Consider the following 19,835-nt stretch of genomic DNA (forward strand, 5'->3'; position numbering starts at 1 on the left):
GACATCAGATTGGCTTATCCTAGGGCATGTGTCAAAGCTGCAAGGTGAACAAGAAAGCAAACCTCTGGCATTTTTGGTCAGTGAGAGGTATACTCCGCTACTCTTGACACTCAGGGTAGGTGTAGTGGCTTTGGATGATGTCCATGTCGCCAAGCTGGAACTACCTTTCCCAGGATGTCCTTCCCTGGCTGGTTAGAGTTTAGCGTTGGTCACGAGACACTGCATGCAATTTGGAGCAGAAGCAAAAGATCAGTTCTGTGTTTTATGTTCTGAAGATAGATACAGGGCATCAGAGCGTGGAGGCTTCCATGCTCTGCTGGCTCATAGACCCACAGCTCCTGCCAAGTTCCTGGCTAAGTGAAGGGCACCTCTGTTTGCTGCTCTGTGCCTTTCCTATAGGCCATGTTTCCTGTGGCTTCGAGGCTGGAGGTAGTCACACACAGACGTGCTTCCAGTTTGTACTTGCTCTTGTCCGCTTCCTTCCTTCCTTCCTGACGGCCACCTGGCTGACCTCGCGCGACTCCAGACTCAACACTAGACCCAGAGGGAACAGTTTGCATAGGCTTCTCCACCAGCTCTCCCACACTGGGCCAAGTCTAGCCCCTCTAATCAGTTCCAAGTTCTATAGTTTTGATGGCTTCCTCACCAAGACCACAGGGCCCCCAGACAGAGGAGGCGCATACTCACCCCGGGAGTTGAGTATCAGGGCAGTAGCTTGTCCAACTGTCCTGGACACTGAATGTCTCATATGTTGTTCTCGTGGGATAAGGAATTCACAGACAGACCCTGAGTCTGAAAGCCAGTTCCAACACTTACTGTGAGGTCGGCATCTCTCTGAGCCTCCTTTTTCTCAATGTGTAGAATGCAGTGCTGACTCCTTCCTTCTGCCTCTTTCTCCCTCTCTTTCCTTGTTTAACTGGTTCTGCTGCCTGAGCTCAAGAGCCCTGATTCAGGGTCATTGTAAGGAGTTAACGATGTAACATAGAATACCTAGGATGAAGCAAGTCCTTTATTAGTAAATGGTAGAAAGCGAAAACATAAAACCTTTGCTGGGGATGGGTAAATTAGAAATACCTTGTTTCCGAGGTAACTGCTAATTTACTGGGCCAAAGGGTCAGCAGGAGATGGCATGTCACTCAGAGGTGGCCATGGAGATAGAAGAAAATTCTTCTAAAAATCATAATGTGAACACGTTTCCAATATGGAGATAGAGGCAGAGATTGGAGTGAAGCAGCCACAAGCCAAGGAACACCGGAGCCACCAGAAGCTGGAAGAGCCTCTGGAGGGAGCACAGCCCGGCCAACACCTGGATTTCAGACGTCTCTAGAGCTATGAGAAAATACATTTCTGTTGTTCTGAGCCACCAAGTTTGTGGTAATTTGTTACAACAGCCCTAGGGAAACTAACACAAGCACTCTTCCCTGGGACCACGATTTGTTCAAAACGTGGACACCTGGCCCTTACCCCATATGCTGCGGAGGTGGGGCCTCCTGTGTGTTCCTAGACACTCATGTTGGCCGGGGGGTGGTTTTATGCCCCCAACATGGAAGATGCAAAGCCTCTGCCAATCATTTCACAATGTCTTCTGTCAGTGAGATGTGCCCGACATCGTGAAATCAGATGGTGGCTTTAACTGGTAGATGGCAGCTGTTGAAGAATAATCAGTATCAAGGCTTCAGAGAACAAAGAGCCTTATTTGGGGTCCTAAGGATTGCAATTCGGGAGTCACAGATTCAGGTAAAACCAAAAGACTGTTCTGGGGAAGAGGGAGTCAGGGGCTTATAAAGGCAAAAGCCACTAGATTATTGTCTGGCGAGAATTATGACTGACGCAAAAAGGAAATATTTGTCTTTAAGGGATAGGCTGAAACGAGTTATTTAGGGTAAGGGTCTAATAGGTATCTTGAGCTTCTGGAACATTGTGCAGATGTTCTGGATGCCCGCGTTAAGATACTAAGTGGTCAAAGGTCAGATTCCACCCGGAATGAGACGTGCGTGAGTCCCACTTCCTCAACAGCCTCCTGGCTCCTTTTCAGAGAGCTCTCTTAGCAATACTCACTCCATCTTATTTTCCTTTGACACAGCTGAAGTGGCAAATGCTCAGAGATAGATAGACTTACATTACCTGTTACCACAAATCCAGAGGATAGAGTTAAATCATTGAATTTTAAAAATCAGGAGTCCTATAATGCAGACAAATCTAATTCAGTCAGTTCCTACCTTTCAGCCTCCTGAGATTTTCTCGGGGAGGATGTGGCTATTTGATTTTTTTTATCCGTGTTGAAAGGGATCAAAACATGCCACCACAAAATATGCCACTTTGGCGTAAGGATTATGTTGAGCTGAACGCATTTGAGAAAACCGAAGACACAGGAAGAGCTCGCTTCACTCCCCCTTTCTGCCTAAAATCAAGGCATAAATTTCCACTTGTAAAGGTGACCTAAATTTCCCTCTGTAAAGGGGTTTCCCTCTCCAGTACCTGGAAGACCTGAGATGAATCTGCATAACAAACCCTATTAAGCAAACCTTTATCTGCTATATATTTCCTAGTCAACTTCCCACAATTTACCACCTCTAGGAGCCCCAAATCCCTTTCCTTTGTCACTTCCCCATAATTTAATCGCCCTTTGTTAAAGCCCTCCAGGTCTAACCACTTCTTTGGGGTTTCACATGTTTTCTCTGAAACCTCTGTGCATGTAAAAATATTAAAATTTGTATTCCTTTTCTCCTGTTAATCTGTCTTTTGTCAGTTTAATTCACAGGCTCCATTCATAGCCCCTAGAAGGGAAGAGGAAGTTTTCTTCCTCTACAATGTGAACTATGGGTGGTAGAACTGTGTTGGGGTAAAGAGTCCCACCCACTGGGATCTAATCCTCCAAATGCACAAGCAAAGTCTGAGACGACAGAGACCACGGGAATTACGATGGGTGGTGGGAGAGCTTAATAGATTAGCTATTTAGATGGTGGAAAAGAACAAACATTAGTTAAAACTCACACCATCACTGGTCAACAAGCAACAACTCTTATACATAGACAATGAATTAATCATCCATATACCAGGATGTTTTTCTCAAATTTCTTTGAAAGGAAAATTTCTTATAATTTTAAAACTAGGGCCAGGGTTTTGTGAGATTGAAAGCGAGCAGGACCCTGCAGGGCCTTCCTGGTGGCAGATCCCTCTGTGTCCCCTGTTTCTTGTTTGTAGGAGAAAGGCTTCAGTCTCCTAGGCCTTCCCCAGGATCCAAAAAGCAGACTCAAGCAGTTACTAATTAGAGAAGTAAGGGAATGCAGAAACAAAGGAAAAGCAGTCCAGCAAGAAAAGTAATGATAGTTTAAACGATAGGTCAGCCATAAAACAGAGTCACAGGACCCCAGTTCCTCCTCAAGGGATATAGATAACAATCGGACACATATCCTTGAGTTGTTTTACAGAAACCAGGGCCTCACTGGATAGAAATTGCTGACCACAAACACGTAGACCCCAGATTGGTTGGAGTCAGAAGGCTGATGGTTAAGATTGCCCAAACACCTCCCTGTTACCTCACCACCGACTAATCAGAAGAACATCCATGAGCTGATCATGTACCCTGCAACCCTCACCCCTAACGTTGCCTTTAAAAATCCTTCACTAAAAGCCATCGAAGAGCTTAGGTCTTTTGAGCATAAGCTGCCTGTTCTTCTTGCTTGGCACTGTGCAATGCACCACAACCTGGTGTCGGTAGATTGGCTTTGCTGTGTGTCTGGCAAGTGAACCCGAGTTCAGTTCAGTAACAAGATGGACAACTGTTTGTCAATGCCAGTGAAATAAAACACCTTAAAGATTGCAGTAAGTTGGATCAATAAAGATGATATCAGAAAACATATCTGTAGATGCTATGACTGACCACAGGGGCAAAGACACCTGAAGTTTCTTTTCCTTACTTTGATAGAGGGAAGTGACGTCTGATGTATGAAGAAAATATTTCTACACTCAAGATTTATTTAAAACGATTTCTAACCCAATTATGTTTCCCTGGATTTTGGCTGTAGAGGAATATATTAAATGCAGTTGGACAGGTTCGGATGGAATTTGGGCCAAGATAGTACAAAAGGCAGATCATATTTGATTTTTGCCATACAGAGTTTTAACTATTCACATTAAAGAGAGTATTGAGTTTTGGGGGGTTCCTAAAGATCTGAGTAATCTGTGGGATGGATGTCCAGAGTGCCTGTGAAGGAAGGATACAGATGCAGCACAGCTGGTTCTGTAAAGATAGCAAACGGCCAATTCTGGCCATGGCAAACTCTGCCACCATGGAAACCACACATGGTGGTAAGGATCATGGGGAGTGTGAACTACCCACAAATTGCCCCCATCACCTCCACAGCTTGAGGTCAGTTCCTTTTGAGCTAATTGTACTTATCTACCACTTCTCTCTCCATGAAAAAAAATTATCCCTTAGCCTGGGGATACTCACCCATGTCTTGCTCACAGACTGGGACCCATGTGCAGCAAGCAGAGAGATTTGGGGTAGTTTAAGTAGTAAGATTGAGGGCCCTGTTTCAGGCCACATAGGCTCTGTATAAATGCAATTTGGTAAATTTGTGGGCAGGGGTTATTCGTCTGAGCGAAACAGAGGCCAAGCTTAGGTAGGCTGGATTGTAGCCCCAAGACACAGGAGAAATTCTTAGCAGCTGTGTTAAGAGGTTTACGACATGGTAAAAGTTTGGTAAAGACATCAGCCCCGGCAACCCAAAACTCTATTTTCACCCATTGGTTACAATTTCACAGTGAAATATTCATGTGTTCATTCATCAAGGGATCTACCAGATTCCACACACCGGGCCAGGTGCTAACATGGAGAACAAGGCTTATCACTGTCTCTGCCCTCTTGGAGCTGACCTAGTTGGGGGCACAGGAGACAAATGGAAAGTACACACATGAGATTTTCAGGGAGCAATGTGATGTGGTCCATATGAAAATAAGGAGGGAGATATGATGGGGCATGATGGGGGCAGTGGGGTTATGTGAGACAGGCCGGCTAAGAAGAGCTTCCTGGACGAGGAAGCACTTAAGCTGAGGGATGATAAAGAGAAAGGCATGAGAGTGCCTGGGGGAAGGACTTGTGCCTGACCAAGAAGCTTAATGCACATGGGGAAAGTCCTCTGAAGGAAAAGGATTTGGGTGTAAGAGCGGATCCCACAGGACAATGAAATGCAATGCATGACCCACAGTGGATCCTGGATTTAGAGGATATTATTTGGACCTTGGTGAACTCTATGGATAATAGTGTTAAATCACCTGAAAGTGATCATCATATTCATCGCATTGGGCTTACGTGGGAGGACAGTCTTGTTCTTAGGAGATACTGCCAACGTCCTTGGAGGCAAAGTGTCTTGATGTCTGCAGCTGACACGCAAATGGCTCATAAAATATTTATACACATACACACATACAAAGAGATAAAAGCAAATGTGACAAAAATGTTAATAGTCAGTGAATCTAAGTAATGTTATTCTTGCAACATTTCTGCAGGTTGAAAATTTTCAAAATAAGCAGTGGGGGGACAAAACAATGGATCATGGACTCTTAGAGTCCATGTAGGGTCAGGTGAGACTACCCTCTAGAAATCCTGATTTAGCTGAAATCTGCAGAATGGGTAGAACTCACCAGGTTAAGTACACAGGGAAGGACACTTGCAAGAGGCAGGTGGTTCTGGACAGTCTGGTTTGGGGCCTGTGGGAGGAGGCTAGACCTCCTAGTACCTCCCAGGCCACTTGCCTCTCTCCCCTGCCTGGAGGTGGAGTCTCTCTCTCCACCTCCTTGATTCTGGGGAGATCTATGATTGCTTTGACCAATAGAATACAATGAAAGCAATGCTGGGCCAGCTCTGGGAGCCGGCCAGGCGGCTTCTACTTCCTGCCTCTTGGACACCAGCCACCACTTAAGAAGTGCAGCCACCCTGAGATTACCAGGCTGTGGGAAGCCCAGGCCATGAGACCCTGGAGGACAAGATGCCACATGGAGAGAGGGAGAAAGAAAGAGACAGGCCAGGGAGCACTAAGATGGCAGACCCGTGAGTGAAGAAACCATCTTTGGAGCAGATCCTGAATTGCAAATGCCCCAGCTGAAGCCACGTGGAGCAGACGAATAGCCCAACTGAGTCCTACCCAGATCTGGACCCACAAAACTGTAGGCAAAATAAGTTATTTTAAGCCACTATGTTTGGGGTTTGTTTATGAGGCAACAACAGCACCTGGGACACTGCTAGAGACTGTTGTCCATGTTAGGAAGTTTGGTCATCATCTTGGGAGTAACAGAGAGCCATTGAAGCCTTCAGGCCCGATGGGTGACAGGACCAGAGTGGAGGCTGTGGTCACTCTGGCTGCCACGTAGAAAATGGGCTGGGGGCTGGGGTGGGGGCGATGGGTAGGGGGGAACCAGGATGACAAATTACAAGTCCATCGCAATGGTCAGGGTGACACAACAGCAGCTGGGACTGGGTTTGTGGAAGTCATGTCCAGAGTCAGGGGAACTGAAGAACAAATCCTTTCCAGGGAAACATCAATGCACATACCAGCCCCAGACCCCAAGGTCCAGTTATTCTGTCCCGATGCCACTAAGGAAGCCAGAATAAATGTGCACACCCTTCTTCCTCCGGGGAAAAAAATAACATGGCAGAAGGAAGTGTAGAATGACCACAAAAGGAATCACTGTAATGATTTCTCTTCTTTGGGGAATATCCGATTTGGAAAAAAAAAAAAAAAAAAGATGGAAATTTTATCTGACCAGACCAAACCAAATTGTTTTGGTTTATGATTGGGATTGTAATTGAATATAGAAATGTATAATATCCAGGTCAGTAGCCAAATGTTGAGGCTTTGGAATGTTTGCGGTTTACTGCCTGCCTTCAACGTCACAAATCTCATCCCTACAAGACCTGAACGAACAGTTTGGAAAATTGGCCACCAGGTGGCAGTAATGCCCATTCTCCACCTTTCTGAAATTGAAAATAAACCTGCTTTTTGTCATGTTTGGTGTTGAAACCAATCGATTGTCACAAAACTACCAAACAACATATTTGAAATACGGTGCCAGTGTAGTGAGACTTTAGCTAATATTTAGGTATAGCACAGTCCTTTCTTCCCAGACCTCCACATTGATTCTCAGTTGATTTTGAGTCTTGAGTCAAAATTTTTAACTGGAATTGCTTCTCTAAACTTTGAGTCAGAAGCTCTTCCTTGACTGTGTTCTCTGCTCCAGAGCTTCAGTTCCATTTAGAAACAAAAGCCCTTGCAGGTGGATTTTATCATCCTCACTTCATTTCATCAAATTGGAATTGATGTAGATTAGAGGCAATTAGTTTAAGCTGAAAATCCAATGCAAGTCAAAAAAGACTCAGATCTCAATGAGACTTTGGAAGCAACTTACCCTTAGTTGTCTGTGATGAAAATGTAAAGCTTTTCTGAGGGACTGGATTGAAAGTGGCAAAATGTATAGCATAGAAACGACTCACATTACCGCCCCATCTCCGCTCCTCCCCTCTCCCCATGACAAGTCAAAACAGGACAAAGCTTTCCAGAACTCTGCAGCAGCATGCGGACATAGATTAAGAGAGAGCCTGGGACTTCCCTGGTGGCACAATGGTTAAGAATCCACCTGCCAATGCAGGGGACGTGGGTTCGAGCCCTGGTCCGGGAAGATCCCACATGCTGCGGAGCAACTAAGCTCGTGAGCCACAACTACTGAAGCCCGCGCGCCTAGAGCCCGTGCTCCGCAACAAGAGAAGCCACCGCAATGAGAAGCCTGCGCACCGCAACGAGAAGTAGCCCCCGCTCGCCGCAACGAGAGAAAGCCCGTGCACAGCAACAAAGACCCAATGCAGCCAAAAATAATTTAAAAAGAAAAGAAGGCAAAATATTAGCATCTGTTTAAAAAAAAAAAGAGAGAGAACCTTAGTTCCCAGAGTTGTCTAGTGGACCAGAATTTTAGCAGCAGGGGGGTTTATGGGAGGGGCCTGGGGTAGCCCACAGAATTGTGATGTAGGCTAGAGAAGGCTCAGAAAGGGGCACAGAGAATAATCAAAGGGACAGGAGCTAATGGAGAGAATAAGATGCAGCTGCTTGAGGGCTGGGTTTTCTACCCTCACAAGCCTAGGAGAGAAATGTTGATTGACTTGGTTTGGGTCACGTGCCACCAGACACCCTGATGGATCGACCTGCCCACCCACTGGGAGGGAGAGATGATTCCAAAAGGAATTTGGGGTGTTGCTACCAAAGCAAGGGGAACTGCATATTAGGTGACCAGAAAGAAAGCAATCGTGTGAACATGATTCACAGGTATTTTGAAAACCCGTAGACCATGAAGTGAGATTTCCTTTCTTTTTAAAATTTATCATTTTTGATTGGACTGCAGGTCACTGCATTTCCAAACCACCTCTGAGGTCTGTTTATCCTGCTCAGTGAGACAAAGAAGAGAACCAGCAGAGAAGAAAGGAAGTTCAGGTTGGATGGGCCAGGACCACCTCTTAATTTGGGCTGTCTGGCCTGGTTTTCAGTGTTAAGCATCCCATGAAATACTCCCAGCTGTGATCCACCAACATCGTTTGGTCCAAATCCCTGGAGAGCTCGATAAGATGGCCGATTCCAGGGCCCCACCCCTTGAGGGTCCCACTCCACAAGTCTGGGGTGTGACCCAGGAATCTGTATTCTCAACATGCTGCCCAGGGAATTCCAAGGCAGCAAGTCCTTGGACTAGACTTTAAGAATCAGCCCCCTACCCCACCCCTTCCCCACCAGCAAATTATAAAGACTTTTTCACGTACAAGGAGACAGAAATTTAGGCTGAATTTGAAATCAGTTGAGCTGCTGGCAAAATCTGGCAAATCACACATTTTGCTCACTGGCTCTCTGCCTCCTTTGCCAGAAAACAAGCCAAGCAAGACGGAGGCTGGAACTGGAGGCTGAGTCATCCATCCTTTAAATAAGCACTCTGGTTACTGCGTCAACTCAGCCAGGGGCAGGGAGGCTGCAGGCCACACCTTGCTAACAAGCGGAGGCAATTCTCCGAGGCTGGCTGTCTGCAGTTCACACTGAAGGCTCCAGATCCCGGCTTGGAACTCCTATCAGCCCATCTCTCCCATTAATCCCTTGGGAAAGCCTTCCGCTCCAGCAGCTGCTCTGCATGTTGGGTCCACACTTTCCGCCTCTTCCTGGAAGAGCCTGGAGGCTCCTCCTCCAGGAAGCCCTTCTGAGTCAGTCCCCCTGTTTTCAGCCTCTGCCCACCCTGGAGCCTTCAGCACTTCCCTGAACCACCCGTTTGAGCCTGTCTTTTTTTTTTTTTTTTTTAAGTTGTGGTAAAAAATTTTATTTTTTTCATGACATAACATGAGATTACCCTCTTAACAAAGTTTAAGTGTATGGAACTATACCGTTACTTATAAGGACTATGTTGCACAGCCTCTCTAGAACTTTTCCATCTTGCAGGACTGAAATGCTGAACCCATTGAACAGCAACTCCCATCCCCCCTCCCCAAGCCCCTGGCAACCATCCTTCTACTTTCTGTTCCTATGAATTTGACCACTTTAAATACCTCATGTAAGCGGTATCAGATGATGTGGAGAAAGAAATGACAGATGAGTGGAGAAAGAAAACGTGATACGTACATAGGATGGGATATTATTCAGGCACGAAGAAGAAGGAAATCCTGTTGCACGCTACAACGTGGATGGACATTATGTTCAGTGAGAGAAGCCAGCCCTGGCAGGTCAACTTCTGCCTGAGCCTGAGTGTCGTTCACCTGAGTTATAAGGCGGCACATTAGAATCACCTGGAGACCCTCAACAATCTCCACACCTGGCTGCTCCCCAGACCAAGGAGATGGCAACCTCTGCAGGATCCAGCCTTCAGAAGCCTCCCAAGTGATTCCAGCATGTGGCAAGGTTGAGAACCCAAGATTTGGAGTCAGAAAATCTAATTTTAATCCTCAAGTTTGCCGCTTATTTGGTAGGTGGGCTGGGCCCAGTGACTTGATGATAATAAAAGATGAATAGCCCTCACCGAGCGCTGGGTGTAGGCCCCCTGCTGTTGCTGTCACAGCTGTTCCCATTTTATAGGCAGCAGAGGCCCAGAGAAATCAAGCAGCTTGCCTGAGGTCATACAGCAACAGAGTTAGCCCTGGCGTGCAGGTCTCATTGGTCCTAGTGAGATATTTCCAGACATCACACCTTATTCTGAGAATGTCTGGGGACCTTTCAGGGTCCTTTTTCTCAGGACAAAAGACCATCCACCCCAGGAGACAGAGGGTAACAAAGAAGGAAAGCGGGCTTCAGGAAAATGCACACCTAAGCACAACTAAGAGGACAGAGGCATGGCGGCCACCTTGTTACACCCCGTTCCCCATCACCATCTCAGCGTCAGACTAGGCATGTGGATGCTTTCCTGGCCGGGCTCTCCTCTCCAGCAGCACTCATCTCCGGACGAGGCAGCAGCACGTCACCGCAATTTGACTTCCCCTCCTGGCAAAAAAGAAAAAAAAAAAAAAAGAAAGCTGTTATTTAAGGGAACCCTGTGCCAAGGTCAAGTCACACCTCTCTTTCCTCACATGTGTCCAAGTCCCCCGTGAAATTACACTGTTGTCCTTCTACAAACGCGGAGAGGCAAGTCTTTCCTGGTTCCTCCGGTCTCTGTTTGTTCTAGCTGATGACAAATATTGAGCTAATATGCAGTTTAAGCTTTGGACCAGGAACATCCTGTGCTGTTCAGAGACGGGCCAGGGGCCACGGTGGGGTGGGCTGGCACTGGCTTCTCCCTGTTTCCTCTCCCAGTGGCCTGACCTGCTCTGGACCCTGGTGGCCTCCTCATGGTTGCCAATCACTGTATTTCCTGGTATATAAAGCCCTACCAGTGGAGGTTCCCAGCTGGGGGCAATTTTGCCTCCCCTCCCCAGGGGACATTTGGCAATGCCTAGAGACATTTTGGGTTGTCACACTCGAGGGGTGCAGTTGGCATCTAGTGGGTGGAGGCCAGGATGCTGCTAAACATCCTGCAGTGCACAGGACGGGCCCCCACAGCTGAAAACTATCTGCCCCCCCGTGTCAATTGTGGCAGCGTTGAGAAACCCTGACAGATAATATGAAGCTCTTTCAAGGAAAAATTTTGAGAAAAAACGTTCACAAGTACTTTTCATAATACAATTATTCAAAATGCCTTCAAAGTGGTTTTGCACTTAAAATATATTCTTCTTCTCAGGCAAGAATAGTAAATTCTACGCTGACATCCAGCTGCAAACTGTAAATCCCTCTCAATGTTGTAATATTCTACTAGCTGAAAACAAGAGTACAAATTTTAAAACTGAGCTGAAAATTAATAAATTGAGCTCAATGAAAATAGCTACATAGCCATGTCTGGTAGTAATAGATTAAACTGTAAAGCAGTGAGGAATAACTCACATTGGCTTTTATCAGCTGTCTTGTATTTGGCTGAATTGTATGTGAAAGAAAAAAATCTTTGCTACGGTGCTTTATTGCTCTGTTGTGTTGCCACACACCACCACTAGGAGGTGGTAGTATTACCTTCTATTTCACTCCCTGGCCACTTGGCCTGTCGATGCCCGTAAAGCAAATGCATTGGAAGCAGGATAATTTTTGGACACATATGTTTTGGAGGGAGGAGTAGAGATTCATATTCATGTCTATACATAATATACTTCTTGTTCCAGTGTTTACCTCCAAATGTAAAATGAAAACCCATCTGTACATAGGTCTGATCCCTTAAAAATGGTTTGCAAACTTTTGTGATCATCAGAATAAACTGAAAGGCTTATAAAATTCAGATTCTGGGTCATGCCCTTAGAGATTTAACAGGTTTAAAATCTGCACTTTCACAAGTATTCCATCTGTGCCCTAAATGGTTCAACTGTTTCACACACACATGTACACACACACACTGTTCTCTATTGCATGGCCCTAATTGGAAGCCTGCAGTAATAGATTACATCAATGGCCCCAATCTGCTCCCACCCTCACCTCCCCATCCTCATCCTTGTATTCCTCTCACTGAAGGAGGGAGTTGATTTCCCCTCCTGTGAACCTGGGTAAGATTTGTAAACTGCTTGGCCAGTAGAAGGCAGAGAAGTAATGGTATCTTAATTGCAAGCCTAGCCCTTAAGAGGCCTTATGTTTCCGCTTGCTCTCCTGCATCTCTGCCATCATATGAGACTATACCTGAGTCAGTCTGATACAGGACAGGAGACATATGAACAAGGTTGAGTTGCCCCAGCCACTTCAGTCAAGGGCATTATCAGCCAACACCCAGACCTGTGAGCACATCCAGCCAAGGTCAGCAGGGCTGCCCATCCAAACTCCAGCTGATCCCAAACACATGAACAATGAACACTGATTGTTGTATGCCACCATGCATTGTGGCTATTTGTTACCCAGCAGTAGCTAACTCACCAGGTGCTGTCTTGCAAGCATCCACTGTAGATCAAAGGAGGCAACTTTTGGGGATCCGAGATACCAAAGGAAAAGGCTTTGCCTCCTTGCTCTACTTAACCGTTCTTCCCATCACATTCCCACCAATAAACTGGGCACACCAGTGTCTGCTCTCTCTATTTGGTGAGTGGTCATGAGAATCAAATTCAATGATACAATTCATATGAAGGTGCTTTGTAAACTGGAGTTCTGGGTATCTCTGGAAGCACAATGTTCCCTACGTGGTGCCAGGTCCTGTATATGCATTACCTTATTTAATCCTTACAACCGTGTATCCTAACTGGCCCTGCTGCCCAGTCCTTCCTGCCCTCAGCCCTCCTGATACAGGTCTTAGCTTAAACGTCATTTCATCAGTGACTCTGTCCCACATGGCCTAGGTTGCTCTCTTTACATGACAGTATTTCCTTCGCAGATTATATGCCAATTTGTAATTTTATTTATCTTTTTTCTTGCCTATTGTCTGCTCCTCTCCCCCACTATAATGTAAGCTCCGTGAGCACATGGGACTCTTCTGTCTGGTACATCTTTGTGTCTCTGGTGCCTAGCCCAATGTGTGGCACATAGTAGGTGCTCAACAAACATTGGGTGAAGGGGAGACCAATGGAGTAAGCATGACCCTGGTTTTGCAGACTAGGACACGACGTTTAAAGAGTCTAAGTAGCTTACTCAAGCCTCTTGGCTCCTAATTGCAGAGTTGGATTGGAACTGTGGTTTACACTGCCTCCCAGGGAGGGTTTGGTTGGTCGCAGAAGTCCTGGGTCACGGCCTTGGGTGGGGGCAAGAAAAGCAGCGATCAGAACAGAAAAAGGCAAATGAAAGCTCCTTCCCCCTGGGCGATGAGTCAGAAACCTCAGCTTCTTAAAGCCAGGCAGGCTCTGTAATTAGCGTGATCCAGACACCTGGCAGAGACGCCGCTGTGTGGGGTTACACAACGCACCTCATCCAGCCCCTTCCACCCGGGTCCCTGCAAGCCCAGAAGCTCAAGTGGGAATTGTGCTCAGAACGGGGTGAGAGGATGGGGCATGATGGGCTTTCTTGGAAGCTGGAAGCATCTGATGATACACCCAGGTGTGGCTAAACCAAAGTATATATTTCTAATCTCCTGTTGGATTGGGATGTCCTACAAGGTCATCTTGAGAGAGGAAACCCAGTTCAGAGAGAGGAGACTCAGGGGAAATCTGACACGGGAGGAACGAAGCACACATGTGAATTCCCTTGCACCAGTGAGGACATCAGCGTTCACGCTTTCTTGTATTACATATATCCTCCCCCAATGCACCCATATAAGAAAGACAAGATTGGCGGGGGTTGTGGTAAGTGGAATCACGGCCCCCCGAGATGTCCATATTCTCATCCCCAGAAGCTGTGATGTGTTACTCTACATGGCAAAAGGACTTTGAAGATGTGATTAAGTTAAGAATCTTGAGATGGGAAGATTATCCTGGATCATCATGGTGAGCCCAGTGTAATCACAGGGCCCTTCTAACAGGGAGGCGGGAAGTCAGAGAGAAGATGCTTTGAAGATGGAAGGAGGGACCATACACCAAGGAATGTAGGTGGAAAAGGCACATACTCCCAAAGGAAAGAAATGAATTCTTCTCCTGGAGCCTGTAGAAGGAACCAGCCCTGCCAAAGCCCAGTGAAACTAATCTGAGACTTCCAACCTGAAGAAATGTGAGATAATAAATTCACGTTGTTTTAAGCCACTGAGTTTGTGGTCATCTCTTAAAGCAGCATCAGGAAACTACTACAGGGTTAAAAGTAAACTGCAAGGCAAATACTCCCAGTGGTACACAACTGATTCACGTGGTACCTGAAGTCATATCACGTAAGAGGAATATTAGCCATAAAAAGGAATGAAATTGGGTCATTTGTAGAGATGTGGATGGACCTAGAGTCTGTCATACAGAGTGAAGTAAGCCAGCAAGAGAAAAACAAATATTGCGTATTAACGCATATATGTGGAATCTAGAAAAATGGTACAGATGAATCTATTTGCAGGACAGGAATAGAGACGTAGATGTAGAGAACAGACATGTGGACGTGGTGGGGAAGGGGAGGGTGGGACGAATTGGGAGAGTAGGGTTGACATTTATACACTACCATGTGTAAAATAGCTAGCTAGTGGGAACCTGCTATAAAGCATAGGAAGCTCAGCTCGGTGCTCTGTGACAACCTAGATGGGTGGGATGGCAGGGGGCGTGGGAGGGAGGTGCAAGAGGGAGGGGATATAGGTATACATATAGCTGATTCACTTCATTGTACCGCAGAAACTAACACAACATTGTAAAGCAATTATACTTCAATTAAAAAAAAAATGAGGAAGTGATCGTCTTCTCCGTTCTCTGACTAGCTTTCTGATTAGGTCAAGTACGTATGGTCCTGAGCATTTTTAACACCTACACATCTGCTACTAACCTCCTTTCTGAATTAAGAAAGAGCAGTCCTCAGGCTCAAAAAATCCTGCAAACAACCATTTACAATATGCATTTAATAACATTCTTGTCTTTAATCGTATCTCATTTTTAAACTGGGTCACTAATGACAACGGATGCTAATCTCCAACTTACTCTAGAACTCTGAAATTTCAAAAAATCATAAATTTAGTTTTTCTTCTGAATAAATGTATTTACATAAAAAGAGTTGATTTAAGGAAAAATGTTCAGCGAATAATAATGTAGTATGTACATACATACATATGAGCAAAGAGCATGTGGATGGGATATGGATCAATAAAGTTTGGGAAGCACTAGCTTGGCTGTGGGTCAATAGGGAACTGGGCTTCTGATGGGATTTAGCAAGCATTGGCCTTTCTGTTTGCCCAGTATCTGAGTTTCCTTCCTTCGTTTGGGGCATTCCCTTCCTTCTGAGTCTCGGTGGGCTGCAGAACTTACCTCCCACTGTAGAAACTGAAGATGCTTGCTAATCATTCCCAGCCTCCCTTGCAGTAAAGCCATGGTCACGTGACCCAGCCTTCACCAATCAGATGCACCATATCCGGCTCCGAATCTAAAGAAGTAGGGGTAGCACAGATACTTTCCATAAGATCAAGTTCTTGGTGCAAGAACTTGGTGTCATGTTGTGGTGACAGCAGTGGTTTCCTCAGCAAACTGTGCTCTGTCGGGGGGATGGCTACCTGATTTCCTTTTAATGAATTCCTTTTCTATTTAAATCGACCAGTCGCTATTGCTTGCAACTAAGAACCCTGATTTATACAGAATGTGGTGCTACGAGCAACAGACACAGGTGGCAGAGCAGAGGGCAGCTGTGACCCGCTTCCCATGCTGGGAAGCAGTGGCCCTGACATTGCTATTGCAAAACTTTTGATTTACACCAAGGTTTGGCAAACTTTCTGTAAAGGTTCAGCTAGTAAATGTTTCATGCTTAGGTCATATGGTCTCTTCTGCCGCTACTCAGCTCTGCCTTTGAAAGCAGCCTTGAACAATATATAAATCAGTGGTTGTGGCTGTGTGCCAATAAACCTTTGTTTACAAAATCAGGTGGTGGGCTGGGTTTGGCCCTTGGGCCATGGTTTAACCCTGGTTTAAACTGTCACCTGTTTTACACCAACCATGTACGCATGGATGTTGTAAGCATCAGAAAAACTTGTAGAAACACATCAGGATGTTGCCATGTTCAGCTCCTTAGAGCCTTGAGTAAGTTCCTACAAGAAAAAGTCAATCTTGGGTCAAAGATGGTCCATTTAACAACAAAAATGGAAGAAAATATGGCTTTATTGAAACTCTTTCTGCCTGAGGCCTGCAATCTAAATTGGTGGAGAATCCAATGATTTGGAGATTTGCAGGGGTAAGCAAGTCAAATTCTGAAGCAGGGGCTGGTAAACTTTATTTGTAGAGGGCCAGACAGTAAATATTTTAACTGTTACAGGCCACATAAGGTTTTTGTTGCATATTCTTCTTTGCATTTTTAAAAATAACTCTTAAAGAATGAAAAAGCATTCTTGGCTTGAGGGCCATAAAAAAGGCAGGGCTTTGGCTAGCAAGCCAGGAGTTTGCTAAGCCCTGCTCTAGACTAAGGGTCCATGGTGTGGAGGCAAAAAGCTTAGCAAAGACATATGGGATGACAGGAAAAGATATGCCAGATCCTCAAGCATTCTTCACCAGACAAAGGACAAGCCTGGGGACATAGCTTGGATCGAGGGCTTGAAGAGACAGAGTCATAAGACTGGGAGGCAGACAGAGAGAACAGACTTGTGGTTACCAAGGGAGAGGGGTGGGTGGGGGAGGGGTGGAGTGGGAGTTTGGGATTAGCAGATGCAAATAGTATATATAGGACGGATAAACAACAAGGTCCTACCCTGTAGCACATGGAACTATATGCAATACTCCGTGATAAATCATAATGGAAAAGAATATGAAAAGGAACGTATATATATGTATAACTAAATCACTTTGCTGTACAGCAGGAATTAACACAACATTGTAAATCAACTATACTTCAATAAAATAAATTAAAAAAAAAAAAAAAAGACTGGGAGGCAGGAATTCTCAGGCTCAAAGATGAGGTCCACCTCATTCATATAAGACTGTAAAGCAAAACCACCCTAATACACTGCTACTGGATTCCTGACTGTCAAAATTCGTGTGAAGGGGCTTCCCTGGTGGCGCAGTGGTTGAGAATCTGCCTGCCAATGCAGGGGACACGGGTTCGCGCCCTGGTCTGGGAAGATCCCACGTGCCGCGGAGCAACTAGGCCCGTGAGCCACAATTACTGAGCCTGCGCGTCTGGAACCTGTGCTCCACAACAAGAGAGGCCACGATGGAGAGAGGCCCGCGCACCGCAATGAAGAGTGGCCCCCGCTTGCCGCAACTAGAGAAAGCCCTCGCACAGAAATGAAGACCCAACATAGCAATCAATCAATCAATCAATCAATCTTTAAAAAAAAAAAAAATTCGTGTGAAAATAAATGTTTGTTGTTTTAACAAAAAAAAAGTCCAGATAAGAGCTCTGGCTGGCTTGGCCTTCCATGGCCAAAGGAACCGAGAACCTCCTGTGACTATCCAACCCTGAGGTGCTTCTGAGACCCTAGGCTTCATGCCCACAGGAAGGAGGGAAGGGCGTCCTCCCCACTGCCCGTCTTAGATACAACCCTGGAGGACTGCGGACTAGAGAGATGGTCCCTCTGAGCGGAACCAAGGGCCCTGCATTGACCACACCCGGATCTTACTCCCCACCAGGGAAGGGCGTTCTTGGTGTTGGTAACCAGCACTAAATGTGCGCCACTGGGCATTGATGTTCATTCTGCTCATCCGGTTTCCAAAGGGGGACATTTATGGTAGGGATCCTGGTCCTTTTCCTCCATTCTATATTGGGTGCCTTTGGGAGTATATGACAACTTTTACTCAGAGGTTGCTGGGCCATGAGGAGACACACTGGGCCTGATGAGAGGATATTAGCACATCACCAAGTGACCCTGGAGTGCTTGTGACTTCAGGGTGTGTACCTCCCAGGAAGGGGTTGGTTCATTTCATGAATGTATAAGAATTTTTAAACCTCTTATAACGTTGTGCATGGATTTAGACAGCAAAGGGATGGACTTGAGCAGATAATTTGGTTGCCCAGCTCACAGTCAATCCCCTCTTTTCTTTCCTAATAGTGTGGTTCGTAAGTCTATCCCTCACTGAAGGAATCTGACCCCCAGCTCGGAGGCCAATGCTAAGCGTGGTAATTTAATTACCTCTGCCAGTGATTGGGTTAAGCGTGAAAACCGGACTCCTCAAGCCAATGACACCAGGGAGAGTTTGCTAAAGGGCTTCTGGGAAATCTCTTCTTGTTCCTAAAAAAAGACCTAGAAAAAAGACAGTTCCTTCTTACCTGATTAAACCAGGGGATGGATGGCAACATTTTCTACTAGCCAGAGAGTACTGAAGGCTTTGCAGGCCATGTGAATTGTGTGGTAACTCTGCCACTATAGCTTGAAGGCATCCATACCCAGTATCTAAACAGGCGCGTCTGTGTTCCAACAAAACCTTCTTTATGGACACTGACATTTCAATTGCATATAATTTTCATGTGTCACCAACTACTATTTTTCTTGTCACTTTTTTGGGGGGGAAATTGGGACTAAAATAGTCTAGATCAGAGCAGGGACTAAGTTTATCATGATGTACCTGACAACTAGCCCAGTGCTTATGCCATAATTTGTACACAAATGTTTGGTGAATAAATATTTACAAAATCCTTGTGATGAATTGACCCCTTTATCATTATAAATATTTATGTACCCAACATCGAAGCACCTATACAAAGCCAATATTAATAGATGTGAAGGGAGAAATTAGACAGCAATACAGTAACAGTAGGGGACTTCCATACCCCACTTTCAACAATGGATAGATCATCTAGACAGAAAATCAATATGGAAACATTGGATTTGAGCTACACTTGAGAGCAAATGGACCTGATAGAACATTCCATCCCACAGCAGCAGGATACACTTTCCTCTCGAGTGTACATGGAACATTCTCCTGGGTAAACCATATGTTATGCCACGAATATTTGGTGAATGAATGATAGGTTGATTTCCCGACTGGAAGAAACATAAAACTGAGTGCTCTGGGGTGAACACTATCCACTTGCCACATGGAAAAAAAACAAAAAAATCTAGAAACACGAAGAATATAGACAGCAACCCCTGTGTGGAGACAAGGAAATGTGGGTTCCCGAGATAGAGCGCTTTTACTACTTTGGGCATTCCTTAGGTTAAAATGAAAGCGCTCTCTCTCTGGTTGAATTTTTCTTCCTTCCTTCCTTCCTTCCTTCCTTCCTTCCTTCCTTCCTTCCTTCCTTCCTTCCTTCCTTCCTCTCTCTCTCTTTCTTTTTTCTGGAGAGTGCGCTATTACAATAGTCTTATTTTCATCATCACCAAACTCTTTAAAGCAAAAGTCTTATTAAATACAAACTGAAGAACAGGACCGGCTACATAACGTGCGGAGACCATCACAAAATGAAAATGTGGGGCTGTTTTTGTCCAAATATCATTAAGAATTTTAAGACAGGGCTAGCAGATCATTAACCAAGCATGGGGGCCCTTCAAGGTGTTGGCTCCTGTGCCACTGCCACTCATTCGTCCAGGAAGCTGGCCCATGAAAACCGCAGAGGGAGTGGGAAATTGTCCTATGACCAATCGTCAGACATCCCTGGCTCACTGTAAAAGCCACATGTTATGATCTTGAGGAGAAATCAAATGACCCCTTGCCACTCCAGACAGCAGCTTATTCCTCTAGATACTGGCACCGCTGGGAACATTAGAGTCTGTTGCTCCGGGCAATTTGGTTTTAAACTTTATTTTTCAATGTACAGTTTCAGATTATACGAAACATAGAAAATGGACTACTTTAA

The sequence above is a fragment of the Eschrichtius robustus genome, chromosome 16 (assembly GCF_028021215.1).
Source record: "Eschrichtius robustus isolate mEscRob2 chromosome 16, mEscRob2.pri, whole genome shotgun sequence".
Taxonomy (NCBI): Eukaryota; Metazoa; Chordata; class Mammalia; order Artiodactyla; family Eschrichtiidae; genus Eschrichtius; species Eschrichtius robustus.